This window comes from Melanotaenia boesemani, chromosome 21, assembly GCF_017639745.1.
Source record: "Melanotaenia boesemani isolate fMelBoe1 chromosome 21, fMelBoe1.pri, whole genome shotgun sequence".
Lineage (NCBI taxonomy): Eukaryota > Metazoa > Chordata > Actinopteri > Atheriniformes > Melanotaeniidae > Melanotaenia > Melanotaenia boesemani.
This window is the reverse complement of record NC_055702.1, coordinates 21,946,187-21,959,910: the sequence shown is the minus strand read 5'-3', so window position 1 is coordinate 21,959,910 and position 13,724 is coordinate 21,946,187. Positions and strand designations below refer to the sequence as shown.

The 13,724-nt window shown below is 38.9% G+C and overlaps 1 long non-coding RNA gene across 1 annotated transcript; it reads right to left on the bottom strand.

Moving 5' to 3' along the window:
* Window positions 1-2,207: 2,207 nt before the first annotated feature.
* Window positions 2,208-5,331, bottom strand: LOC121631972. Its single transcript, XR_006008842.1, has 2 exons — window positions 5,266-5,331; window positions 2,208-5,057 (listed from the first exon to the last, which is right to left on the bottom strand). It is a non-coding gene; the product is annotated as an uncharacterized LOC121631972 (long non-coding RNA).
* Between the last annotated feature and the right edge of the window lie 8,393 nt (window positions 5,332-13,724).

Below are 13,724 nucleotides of genomic sequence, written 5' to 3'. Positions count from 1 at the left end.
TAGTCAAGCCAACTTTCTTATATAAATGAGACAAATGTAACCTGAATTGTGCTTAATGGATTCCGAGCTTATCTTTGGTTAAATTCATTGAAGCAGAACATATCTTTGGGGGATCCTTGCAGAGCACCCTGCCAAAACATTTGGCAAAGCTGTGGTGTTAATTGCACCGTTAGTTTGCATAATTAAAATTGCTGCAGGATAGTGATCCCTTTTCACATAGGCATTCATTTTTAAAACAACAGCTCCCACCTTTCACCAGGCATGAGATATCAATTGTGATGTCTTGAAAACATGTCACCCTTTTAATGGTGCTTAATTACGCTTCTCAACAGGTATGTTGAGCAAACTGGGATTCTTATGTGCAAGTTTGGATGCATGAGCCTGTCCTTTGAATGCTAAAACTTTATGTTTATGTTCTTATGGAAATATTTCTTTGACACTGAATCACCTTGATGCTGAAAGAGTGCATTATCATAGCTGAGCTTTTCCACACCTTCATGACTGAAAATGTACTAGTTGTTAAACATTAATTTGATAAAAACGTCAACATAGGCAAACCAAAATTTAATTTCCTCCCGGAGCATGCTCATGCATGGTGTAAATGGGCATGCAAATTGATGTAATGGAACAGTTTCAGTTGCTGGTGGACTTTGTTGTGCATCCGTGTTTGAAATTTTTCCTACTCTGCACTCCAGCTTGCACATTAAGGGCATTAAGGGCACTTTCTACTACATGATGTTTGATTTCTAACCCTGCATCTGCCTTTTGCTCTCACTGTAATAAGTAGATTTGGCCTTAAAGTATGCTTTATTGATGAAAGAACATCACTTGGTGTTTGTTTACTGATCTGGAGATGCAGTCAACCTGGAAGTTATTTCCTGAAACTGCAAAAAAATATACAACCAATTAAAGTTTAACTCTGTGTCTAACAGCAGCACCTCATTCTCATTCAGAGTTTTGATTATCTAGTTAATGTATATTTTCTTTAGTAAATTTGTAAATCTAATTGTTAAAACCCCTGTGTATTATAGGCCTGGTGCACACTTAAGACTTTTGTCATCCCCATTAAAGGGGGGCTGGAACCCCAGTTTGGAAACTATTCTCTTAGAGGATGACACTTCAGCTAAGGAGGACAAAGAAGAAACCTACTACCTTTTACCTGTAATGCAAATACTCTGTAAGCCTTTTTAGACTATCTAATAAATAAACAGGAAGCTGCTAATCTTTTCTTGCCTTACGATTTAAATTATTAATGATTAGATGCATCTTTACCAGCAAATTCTTAAATTATGTTTGCAATGACTGTGCCAAGTGGTGAGACTCTTTCCATATGAAAAACACAACATATCTGCTTTTTACATTGTTCTTCTTAAGTAAATTGACTTTTTACTGTTTCTTTGTCGTAATTACAACATTTTTGTTTAACACTGCAAAAGTATAGTTTCTCTCAGGGGTTACTATCAGTTCAGAATCTCAATAAATAACTGTCTCCTTGTGTATTCATTATTACCTTTATCTACCTTTTAGTTCTCATAAAATATTATACCATATTATATATTATACATAGAGTCTTGGTTTTTAAAGCTGTATGCATCCCAGAAAGAATTTCGAACACTGGGAGGTTTTCATCCAGAAAAAGAGTGGGTGGGTTTCGGAATTACACTAAATGGCCATTCTACAGTATTTCCCCAATCAGGTGAAAAGAAACAACCAGAGTTAATTTCCAAAAATCAACCTCTGCATTTAATTCATTGCTTCAGTTACAGTGAACAAGGAAAAATAAAAAGCAAACAAACAAAAAAAGACATAATTTTACAGACATTTCAGAGAAGCAAAAAAAAATTTGATAAATATTTTTTGGCATTTCCAGCAATTTTTCCAAAAGGACCATATCAAACGTAAAGTAACTTCATGCAGACCAGAGCACTTGCACAGACTGGACCTGACTTAAAAAAAACACTGCAGTACATCGGCCTCTCTTTTCGGCTACTTGATCATTGGCACCGGAGGCCTGCACAGCTTACAATAACTGCACTTTACATAGAAATATTAATGTAGCAAGTTAAAGGCACTCAAGAGATAAGCTTGACCATGCTAAATTTAAAGTAAATTTACTAAAATCACATAGAAACTGGTTAGTTTCATTCCAAAACCATAAAGTTTCTGTTTCTAAAAATAACTTTTTTTCCCCTTTTTTCTTTTTTTTACAGATTATGCTCAGTGTCCCCTCAATTTAAAAACTCTACGTTGTGTTTGTTAATTAAATGTCGGATTCTCAGGTTTTGGAATGAATTTTACACACTTACATTTGAAATCATAACAACCAGACTGCTGCTATAACTGAAATAAAAACAGGAATTTAGGCAGTTACCTCAAATAAATCCTCTCCTGCATGACTAAGTCTGTGTCTACTCAAAATAGAAGATACACCAATAGTCTTTACACACTGTACAAGGACGTTAATAAGACACTGCTGGAGGTACATTCATCAACGTGGCTACACTCTTAGTACCAACATAGAAAAAAAAAAAAAATCATAATATGTAATTCAGAGGAATATTTAGTTTTTCAGAAAGAAATATGTTGGCATACATAACGAATCACATCAATCCTGTGAGGGGATTAAATGAGATTACCTCTGGTTTTATAAGCAAACCGTGAAAGTAGCAAATAAAACTGGATAATAGGCTTTTGAGGGAGATGTGGAGAGACGAAGGTAAAAAGATTAACTGTAGCACTGGTGTGTACACACACATGTACATTTTGTATCGCTGCTGCTCCACATTAACTGTAGTAACCTCATGCAAAATGTTGGACTGCACAATGCCCACTGAACATTTTATCATAGTATTAATAATGATCTAATAACATCAACAAAATACATCATTTCAGCTGACATTAAGCTGCTGGGTCTTCCTCAGATCCCCGTAACCTGCTGGTAATGACCATGTGCTAGTATAGCTGTTTTTCTTAGCTTACATGCTACATTTTGGCTCCACAACAACAAAGAAGAAGGATTTACCAGCAAGAGGAAATAGATAAGTTCAGTATAAGGAATTTGTATAGAAACATTTTAGGGACAAATTCAAGACAGACTTTCACAACAGGTAACAATCAATTAAGCTAACCTGATCAATAAGAATGACATATCTAGTTAAGCTCATCCAGTATCTATATCTAAACAGGTGAAACACTTTCTCAAAACATGGAAAGAATAGATTTTTCTTTGCTGCTCCTATTTAAACATCCGATGGTTGTCGCTCCTGTTTGGTTCAGCGTTACCCAAAGCATCAGATAAATCAATTAGGGCAAGAACATGGCTGTTACACACTTTTATCTTTATTGGTCTGTGCTCGCTGAGCTATGCCTATAATGGATTTGCATGCTATAACAGTGTACAAATCATATAGGACAAGTCTAAGAATGACGGGGGAAGCAATTTCATTTGCAAGGTGGCTGAAAATGGAGTCATACCCTCAAAAGATTAATTTTTCCAGAGCTTGGTTTTCCTGCTTATGTGGAAATATTAGGAAGTGACAAATAAAGAGTCTGGACCTGATAACATAACATGAATCTGGATTTCAAACTGAAATGTTAGGGATTTCATTGTAAAGAATAGCAGTTTGTTCTGTATGATTAAACCTCATTCAGTGCTTCCTTTTCAGAAACATACTCACTGCTCCCTCGTACTTTTCACCAGACGAGAAACTGCACTTGAGAAACTAATGGCTCAAAGACGTTTATGCACCAAAAAGCACTTCTGTTGTAGTTTGGGAAAATTGTGTCATGTTTAACTCTAAGGAGCATCTGCTCCTTAGGTAGGGAAAAAATGTCCCTACATTCAGTAAACTAATTGCACAGTCAAACATCAGTGCTAAAATACTCCTGCTCTGGTCACCGCTGCCTTCTGGATGAGCTAATCCCAAAGTGTTTGTTCTGAGGTTACTTTTTGTTCCCACTGAGGCACATCTCTTTATCCTTGAAGCAGCAGGGAGAGGATAAATGGGTATTTTACACAGCTGTTCCTGAGGTGCCTATCTTTCATACTTATCCCTGACACAAAGGGGCCAACGGTGGAGCAATAATCTATAATCTGCCTTTGGCTCTGCTCCTAACTGGATCTTTAGATACACCCTATGACAAGAAGGAAAGGGAAGGTAGAGGGGAAGGTTTCAATGTGACACACTGTTTTGTATCTGCTCAGCACAGAGGTGGTGCCTCTGCTTTGAGTGCATCAAAAAATATCTGCTGAAACTGTTATAAAGTTCTGTTGTCATAGTAATAATAACAGCATAACAGTCTGTGCAGAGAGGAAAACCAGCAGTCCACCTTATAGTAGTAGTCTGCCTGCAAGAGATAAAAGCCATCCCCTTGTCACAAAGTACCCTGATCAGCAGTGAAAAATCCACTTTCCTTCTTCTTCTTCTTCCTCAGTCTGTGGGCCCTCCAACAAACAGCTGCCACAAGAAGCATCACCACGCCGACACATAGAAGCGCCACCGACACCACTTTGGTCTGGAGCAGGGGTGTTAAAAGTGAATGTCACCCCAGTACCTGCCATACCAATGACAAGAGATATCACGCCAAATGGGAACACGCAGCGATACCAGGACTTTTCTGTCCCGCCTGTTGCCTGGGCAAGTCTCTCCAACGTGGGGAGAGAGTCTGGAGGTTTAACTTGTCCCCTTCCGAGGCTTTCCTCAACTTCCCCTCCTTCTCCGCAGTCATTTAGGCTCTGATTTTGGTTGTCAGAGTCCTGAGGTAAGGTGTTGGCATCACTGCTGTTGCCACAGCCCAGGTCCGGGTGGAGGACTGAGGCTGGGGGCTGACGGCCCGAGGAGCAGCCCATTTCAGAGCTGCTGTCCTTGGGCAATGAAGTGTAAAAGGCCGCCTCTCAGAGTACGCTTAATGAATGCTCCTATTTTGCCGCTTATAACGTTGTAGGGGGTTTCTCTGAAGCTGCTTCTAGTGCTGTCAATACTAGCAAGATTGCTGCTGCTGCTCTCTAGACTTGCCACCAGCATGTGTCTGCAGCAGGAAAGATGGAGAGAGAAAAGCTGAAAATAGAGCAGGAAATAGAAGAAAGAATTAGGACAATAGAGACAATAAAAATAACTACTGGGGCAAATATTTGATCCTGGGTTACAGACTAAAACATTCACCTGGAAAAAAAAAAAAAAAAAAAAAAAAAAAAAGAATATGCACAACATTGCAGGACAAACAAATCCTGTACATGGAAATAATTTATAAAGAGGAAGCACGCACCCTTTATCTTCTGTGTCCATCAATGGGTGAATGTTTTCCGAGCAGCCTCGTCTGCTCAGCTGCTTGCATGGTGTGTGTGTTGTGATGCTGACGTTCACCCACTATATACTCATGGTGGGGAGGAGGAGGAGCCTGTGGGAAGTGTCAGACAGGATGACAGCATCTGATTGGCTCCATCAGCAGACTGCCTCAGAGAGGAGGGGTAAGAGTGAGGTTCCAGCCGTTCGGTGCTCTCATTCATTGATATTAATTCATTATTTAGAGTGATGAGGAATTCGAGATGCCCTTTAGCTAGGGTAATCTTGAATTCATGTCCTGCAGGAATCAAAATTATGCAAATGACACTTGCAAAGAGAAGAATGCAAAAAAAGTGGTGCAACTTTATGTGTTATTACAGTTATTGTGTTTTTATCACAGTATATTTTCATCAGTGAAATGATGCATTCCCCGGTTTTCTGTGCTATTTCTTTCATATAGCCTCTAATAACCTGTAAAAAACAACTTTTTTTTCTTTTTTTTAACAACAATCTTTAAGATTTCTGCTTCAGGGTTGATGACATAATGTTGTTACGGCTTAGTGGAAACCTTCCATCTTCAAAACGTCACCTTCCTGAGATGAAAACAAAGCACATGTCTGGATTGACAACTAAAAGTCTGACATTTTTTATTCAAATCTTATTATTTTCTGTCACCCTTAGGTGTTGACATCTCTTTTAAGTTCATAAAGGAGCCAGAAATATAGTTGGTGAAGATTAAACAGGATATGTGCTATTCAGGTTTTATTTGAAATAAGACACAAGACATAAATGCAAACAAAGCTCGCCCTGCTTCCTTCTCTCTTTGTCCTCCAGTTGTTCCTTGTCGTGTGCATCATCCGTGTTCCCCTGCACAAGACAGAGCGGGTAGCCATGCCACACTTACCGTCTTATTAAATTCCTTCAGTATATGACCCTTCTGTTGTTCATACCACACTTTCCATTCTCAATGACAGCAGGACACATGAGCTTCTCCACGCTTCCCCAGGGACGGATCGTATCACCATTGATAGGGCTCGTGTATGTACAGTAAGTGTGTGCATGCGTGCAAATGTGTGCACAGATATTAATGTATGTTTTCCATTATTTTTCTTTCCCTAGGAAATGAAAAGCTTCAAACACCTATCTGCTATAATTATCCAATTTCTCATTTAAAATGCTTTGGAGGCAGCAACGCTTTCATTGTTTGAATTAGGCTGTAAATGGTGAGACCAGAGAGTCACGGATCTTTATTACTAGAGTCCAGTAAAAATAGCACAGGGTAGGTGGAGCTCATAGTCATGCAGAAACCACCCTGGTGGAACATGAAGCATGGAAGCCCTTTTTTTTTTTCTTCTTTTCTTTTTTTTTTTTTTTTTAATGCATCACTTTCAAAGAGAACTAATTGCTGGCGTACACTTATAGCACCACACTGGTTTCTTGGATGATCTCAGAGACTCTGCTGTATTTAGACCTCAAGCCACAATTGTTTTATTTTCAGTGTTACCCAGTAATTTTCTCAGCTCATAAAGTTGAACAAATAAGATTTGATTACTGGCCTTGAAGACGAGTTGTTGGCTAAGTGAGAACTTTGTCACCTTCCCACCTGTTTGCAATCAGCGCTGACAATGAGCTTTATTCACAGCAGACATTTTGACTTAGAAAGCAAGAAAGAAAAAGGAGTGATTAAAAGAAATAATAATGATTAGGCCCCTACAAAATGTCTTAGCAAGTCATATCACTGGGCTGGCATAAAACCAGGTTCTCAATGGGGCACCAAAAGCCAATGCAGTAATTAATTATGCATATTTAATTGCTCATATGCTTTGTCTGGTATAATAAGTAAAACCAGTCCTGCAGGAGAAAACTGTCCTTGGGGCTTGTATTACCCCATGCTGCATATTGTGTTGGTAAAAAGACAGTGTTAATTGGGTTTGAAATAAATTAAAAGAAAAATACTTTAATGCCAAAGGGAAATTATAATGTAGCTTTTTTTCTGTTAATCAAAAGTTAAAGGTTGGATTTAGTCACTTCAGTTTAAAAAAAAATTATCTTCAAAAGGTGGCACTGCTTGACAGACTGTTTTTAAAAGATTAATTCATCACGCCTCAAAGCAAGAAGGTCGCTGGTTCAAGCCTCGGCTGGGGGGAGGCGACCTTGAGGGCAGTGACCTTTCTGTGTGGAGTTTATATGTTCTTGCCGTGTATGTGCGGGTTCTCTCCCGGGCACTCTGGCTTCTCCCACCGTCCAATACATGCATGTTAGGTTAATTGATGACTCTAAATTCTCCCCAGGAGCGAGTGCGAGTGTGAATGGTTGTTTGTCCCTATGTGTTGGCCCTGTGATGGACTGGTGACCTGTCCAGGGTGTACCCTGCTTCTCACCTGTTAATGCTGGGATGGGCTCTAGCTTACTCACGACCCGTAATGGACTAGCGGGGTACAGATAATGAATTAATTAATCACTTTACAGTTTTCTTTATTTTTAGCCAACCACAGGGCAACCAGTTATTATTGATTATTAGTTACTTTAGTTTTAAACAGCGAATTAGCCAAGAAAAATAGCCAAATAACAAGTAACAATAACTTGAGCAAAGCTAATTGTGGTTCTATGGCTGGATGGTCACAATGACACATTTACATTCATGTTTATATATTATTTTAACTGAGACAAAAGCACCAAACATTAAACCACCGTGTGGCCCTTTTAACAAGTGGGTCCAGCCTTATTGGTATAAAAACTATGGTATCATTAATTTATCAATGTTCGTTTTTGGTAATTCACACATCTAACACAGGCTGTGACACATCATACATCAAGCTGGCATGATGGTGTCAAGCTGAGAAACATTCAGCTGCAGCCACAACATTAGCAATACAAGCCATTTATAACCAAGAAATATAACAAGTTCTGCATCAAATTTCAGTCTTGTACTGCCTGCTGTGTCCATTGAAGTAATGCAACATCAATATTTACTGTTGTTTTGACCCTTTTATTATTATTTTTATTTTTGCTCCTTCGTTTTCTATTTTTGCTGTGCAAAAAGATTTCTATGGAGACCCCCCCACAGTGAGTGAGAGGAGAGCTGCTGCACGACTATGCTGGGCCATTTCAATTATGACTATGGCAGGTGGAAGAAAAAGTAGTTGCTGCCAACTAGGTATAATTTGGAGAAAATGCTGAAGTTACTTTCTACTGTATTCCAGTTTGTCATAAACTGCATTTATACCCCAATTCAATGAAATATAGATTTTCTAGATTTTCTAGATGAAGAGGTTTGCTATACACACATGGACAAAATTGTTGGTACCCTTTGGTTGATGAAAGAAAAAACACACAATGGTCACAGAAATAACTTGAATCTGACAAAAGTGATAATAAATAAAAATTCTATTAAATTTAACCAGTGAAAGTCAGATATTGCTTTTCAACCATGCTTCAACAAAATTATTTAAAAAAATAAACTCATGAAACCAGGCCTGGACAAAAAATGATGGTACCCTTAACTTAATATTTTGTTGTACAACCTTTTGAGGCAACCACTGCAATTCAAACTATTCCTGTAACTGTCAATAAGACTTCTGCTCCTCTCAGCAGGTATTTGACCCACTCCTCATAAGCAAAACTGCTCCAGTTGTCTCATGTTTGAAAAGGTGCCTTTTCCAAACGGCATGTTTCAGGCTCCTTCCAAAGATGCTCAATAAGATTTAGGTCAGGGCTCATAGAAGGCCACTTTAGAATAGTCCATGTTTTCCTCTTAGCCATTCTTGGGTGTTTTTGGCTGTGTTTTGGGTCATTGTCCTGTTGCAAGACCCATGACCTGCGACTGAGACCAAGCTTTCTGACACTGGCCACCACATTTCTCTCTAGAATCCCTTGATAGTCTTACAATTTCATTGTACCTGCACAAATTCAAGACACCAGATGCAGCAAAGCAGCCCAGAACATAACAGAGCCTCCTCTATGTTTCACAGTAGGGACGGTGTTCTTTTCTTCATATGCTTCATTTTCCGTCTGTAAACATAGAGCTGATGTGCCTTGGCAAAAAGTTTCATTTTTGTCGCATCTGTCCATAGGACATTCTCTCAGAAGTTTTGTGACTTGTCAACATGTAGTTTGGCAAATTCCAATAGGGCTTTTTTATTATTTCTTTTCAACAATGGTGTCTTCCTTGGTTGTCTCCCATTAAGTCCACTTTGGCTCAAACAACAACGGATGGTGCGATCTGACACTGATGTTCCTTGAGCTTGAAGTTCACCTTTAATTTCTTTAGAAGTTTTTCTGGGCTCTTTTGTTACCATTTGTATTTGTCACGTATGGCGGCGGAGGTGAGGACCCAATTGCAGGTAGTCAAGGCAGGAGGCAGAATTGGTGCAGATAAAGGGTTTATTTACCAAAACTCAGGACAGGGAACCACACGCAACAGGGATAAACCAGATAAGGATCTGACAAGGGCAAACTGAAAACCATGGGGTATATATGCACAGAGGGAGTAATGAGGAACAGGTGAAGTGGATGAGTAATTAGACCAGGTGAACAAACGAGCCAGAAACAGAACCCACAGGAACACAAGAGGGAAAAGAAAACTGAACTAAACGAGACAAAACCCAGAACTATAAACTAAAACTCAAGACAAAAACTAAAACATGACAAAAACGATGATCCTAACAGAAAACTAGACACAAAAACCAGAACTAGAAACCAAGATCAAAACAGAACATGACAAACCAAAACCCTAAACCACGATCAAAATACAACACAAGCCAAAGAACACACCAAAACCTTGGAAGCACTGGGGTTCAGCCAGAAAACCGAGCCGACAGATGCCGAATCTCTGGAAGATGTGTAGACTGGAGTGAAATCTCTGGAAGACAAACAGAGGTTAACAAGACGTCTGGAAGGCGACCAGGAGGTCGCACAAACAGGAGCTTAGTCTCTAGGGGGCTCTGTAACATCCCTATTATGGCGAACCCAGGTGCCAGAGGCAGAGGAGCGATCTCCCTGACGGTCTGGGCCACAGGTGGCGGCAGAGGAGTGATCTTCTTGGAGCTGTGAACCAAGGGCAGGTGAGGAGCGACCTTTTTTAACAGGCAGAAACAAATCTTACATAAGCTATTTGAACAGATATTCTTCTCAATATGGTTTGTATTGATTAACCTCTAAACACCCCCCCCTGAACAGATATTCTTCTCAATATGGTTTGTATTGATTAACCTCTAAACACCCCCCCCCCCCCCCCCCTCTCTCTCTCTCTATATATATATATATATATATATATATATATATATATACACATATATATATATATATATATATATATATATATATCTATAGCAATATTATATATATATTGACTGGAGGCAACAACACGGAAGAATGGTTGAAAAGGAAAAACATGACAGTAATAAGTGAGGAGAAATGATTCCTGACCTAAATTCCATAGAGAAGCTGTGAAGTGAGCTGAAAACAGATTCCTATTTACTCACAGTTTATTGGTCTGGCAGAAAATAACAGCAGACATGAAACTTTTAGATGGCTCCATGAAGCATTTACAGGCTTTCACTGTTCTCAAAGGCTGTGCAAGCAGATTTTAGGAATTACAATGGTTGGTCATAGAGAACACAATGCTGAAATCGCAAATTTTAAGGCTATTTTAAAGGCTATTTTAAAGGCTATATTGTACTCTCATTCTTGTGATTCTCCACTTCTCCTGGGATTTTGTGATCTTGCGGATCCAGTTGGCCGACGGCACTCCTGGGCGCTCTGCACCTGACACATTGCCAGTGTGGATTGACCCGCCACAGAGGTCAGAACAAAACCATGGCGAAACTGGAACACAGCGCACATGCACCCAGTGTGATTTGGGGGTGACTGATACGTTCTGGACACATGCTCCGTCAACAATAGACTTGCCGAGTATGTTTAGCAGAAAGACGCGACAAAGAGCTTCTGGGACACTTCAGATACGCACTGTGGCACGCCCAGTGTGAACCAAACCATTGACTAAAATAGCTGTGAGGCCACCACTCAGCTGTAACATGGCTTCACATGCATCTGATGGAAAGTGGCCTTTAAAGTTGGCACCATGAGTATAGTGGACAGTACATGGAGGGACTCCCGCCACTACCACTTTAGTTTATGTAGGTAGGTAGGTAGGTAGGTAATTTGTAGAGATGGGATTTATGGCTCTTTGAAGGGAGCCGGATCTTGAGGAGCCATTCCTTTCAAAGAGGCATTCAAAACACTGGCTCATTCTTATAATATCTTACAAAATTTCACAATACATAAGAATGACAAACAATCAAAATATGTACCTATATAAAATCTACTATACAAGATTTAAAAATTATAGGCAAAATATAGATTAAAAAAAAAGGATAAACCTTAGCAGTCATTGCAAATTCTAGTCAATACGTTTTTGGATAGAACTCACAGTATTTGTTTCCGAACAATACTCTCCTTCGCCCATAGATGCTTCACGTGTTGGACATCAGACTTCTATGATGTCACATATGTGATGAAGGCAATGGTGGAGGAATTTGTATATAAAAAAGAATGGCTCACAAATGAACGTTTTACAGCTGCGGACTCAGTTCCCATTGTTCATTTAAAAGAGCTGTTCAAAAGAATTGGACTCATTCATGAACGTCACATCTCTAGTATTTTGCAGGGAGTAGAAATGAATATGGGTAAACAATTACTAAATGATCCCGGATAACTTAATTTGATTGATATTTAATCATTGAAGCAAATCATTAATTAACGTTCATCTGCTCCCTCTTACATGCAGTGTGGTGTCATTGTTCAATGAATGCATCCAGCACATACACTATGGAAGTATAGAATTTCCATTTTTGGATTAATGGAAGAGTCTGTACAATTTACAATAAAATGTTCTGGAAATTTTCTGCCAGGACATTATTCGTTTTTCTATGAACGTGAGAGTATTGCCACAATGTCAGGATCAGCTTTTGATAATGATTTCTAAGTCAAATTCTAATCGTCATAGCCAAATGTTTAACATGTCACAGAGGAGCAGATTTATTCACATTGCTGATATGTTAATTAGCAGATCTTCGCATTGGGTGGTGCAATTCCAGATGTGGTAAAAGCCATATTCTTTCTTTATTTCTTCTCTCTTTTCCACTATATTAATTGTTTACAATGCAGTGCTTTTGTCCCAACATAAAACATGGAGAAATGGTCTTTTACTTTTTCACTTTTTATGTTTTTTGGAGACTATACTACTGCCCCCATTGTTGATACGAAACCTTGGATATAACATCAACTAGGCAGTAGTTAAAAAAGTTAAAAAGAAAAAAGAAAAAAGAAAATGAGCATGTTTAAAATATCTGATGATATATTATTTAATTTCATCACCTTCTAACACAAAAACTCATGCCCAAGTTCTCTTTTCTATACACCAGTAGTTTACATTAAATACCTCTCTCAGGTTGGTGGTGTTATAGAAAAAATACCAAGAGTCTGTAATGAGTAAAAAGTTTAAAAAAAGTTTATTACAGGAGAATTACTGAATACCAGAATACTTGCAAGTAATGAGAGTTGATCGTCCCGACTCGCGTGAAGTTGAGAGAGACTCTGGGGAGGCAAGAGGAAAAACAATAGTTATACATTTCTGTAGAAAGAATCCTCCTTCCTGAAGACCTTGGGTGGACACACAACTCCAAGAGCTGGCGTCAAAACAACCTCACATAGTTGTGTCTCCACCAGAACCAGTCTGACTAAGGGTCTGAGGCAGGACCAGATAAAGGTAATGTTACCCTTGTAGTGAACAGAGCATGTATATGAAGATAAATAACCTTAAAAGTGAATAAAAGCATGATGAGTAAAAATGTACAATGTAAAAAAGTGTAATATAGTAACAATCGGTGTAAATACAATTTTTAAATGAATATAGTAAAGGAATTAATTATGGTTGTGATTATAATATTATATATAGAGCATAATAAGTAAAATTTCTTCCACAGCGGGTAGTGACAACTTCAAAAGTCTGGTGGTGTTCAATGTGAGCTTTTCACATATTGAATTAAGGTCATTTTAACATAAAATAAAAAAAAACTGTCACCTTTTGTCTCAAAATCACAGCACTCCCTGTCGTTGTAATTAGGATAGGGTTTGATATTTCCCAGCCATCCCCTGAAGGCATTCTCCCACTTCCTCTGATTGCTGATGCACTCCCACCTGTACTGTGTCCCTATATAAACCTGAGTTTATCTGCTTCTCCTTGCCAGATCGTCTGTGTTACTCCAGCACTTTTCTAGCCTGCTCTCCTGCCTGCAGACCTGTTGCCTCCTGACGCTTTTGTTTCCTGCCATGCTCCAGTGTGGTAATTCTGTCTAATTCTTGTGTGGATTTTTTTTGGCACCCTGACCTTCGGACTGTCTCTTTTAGGATTGGATGTGGATTATGGAACTTGTTACTCCC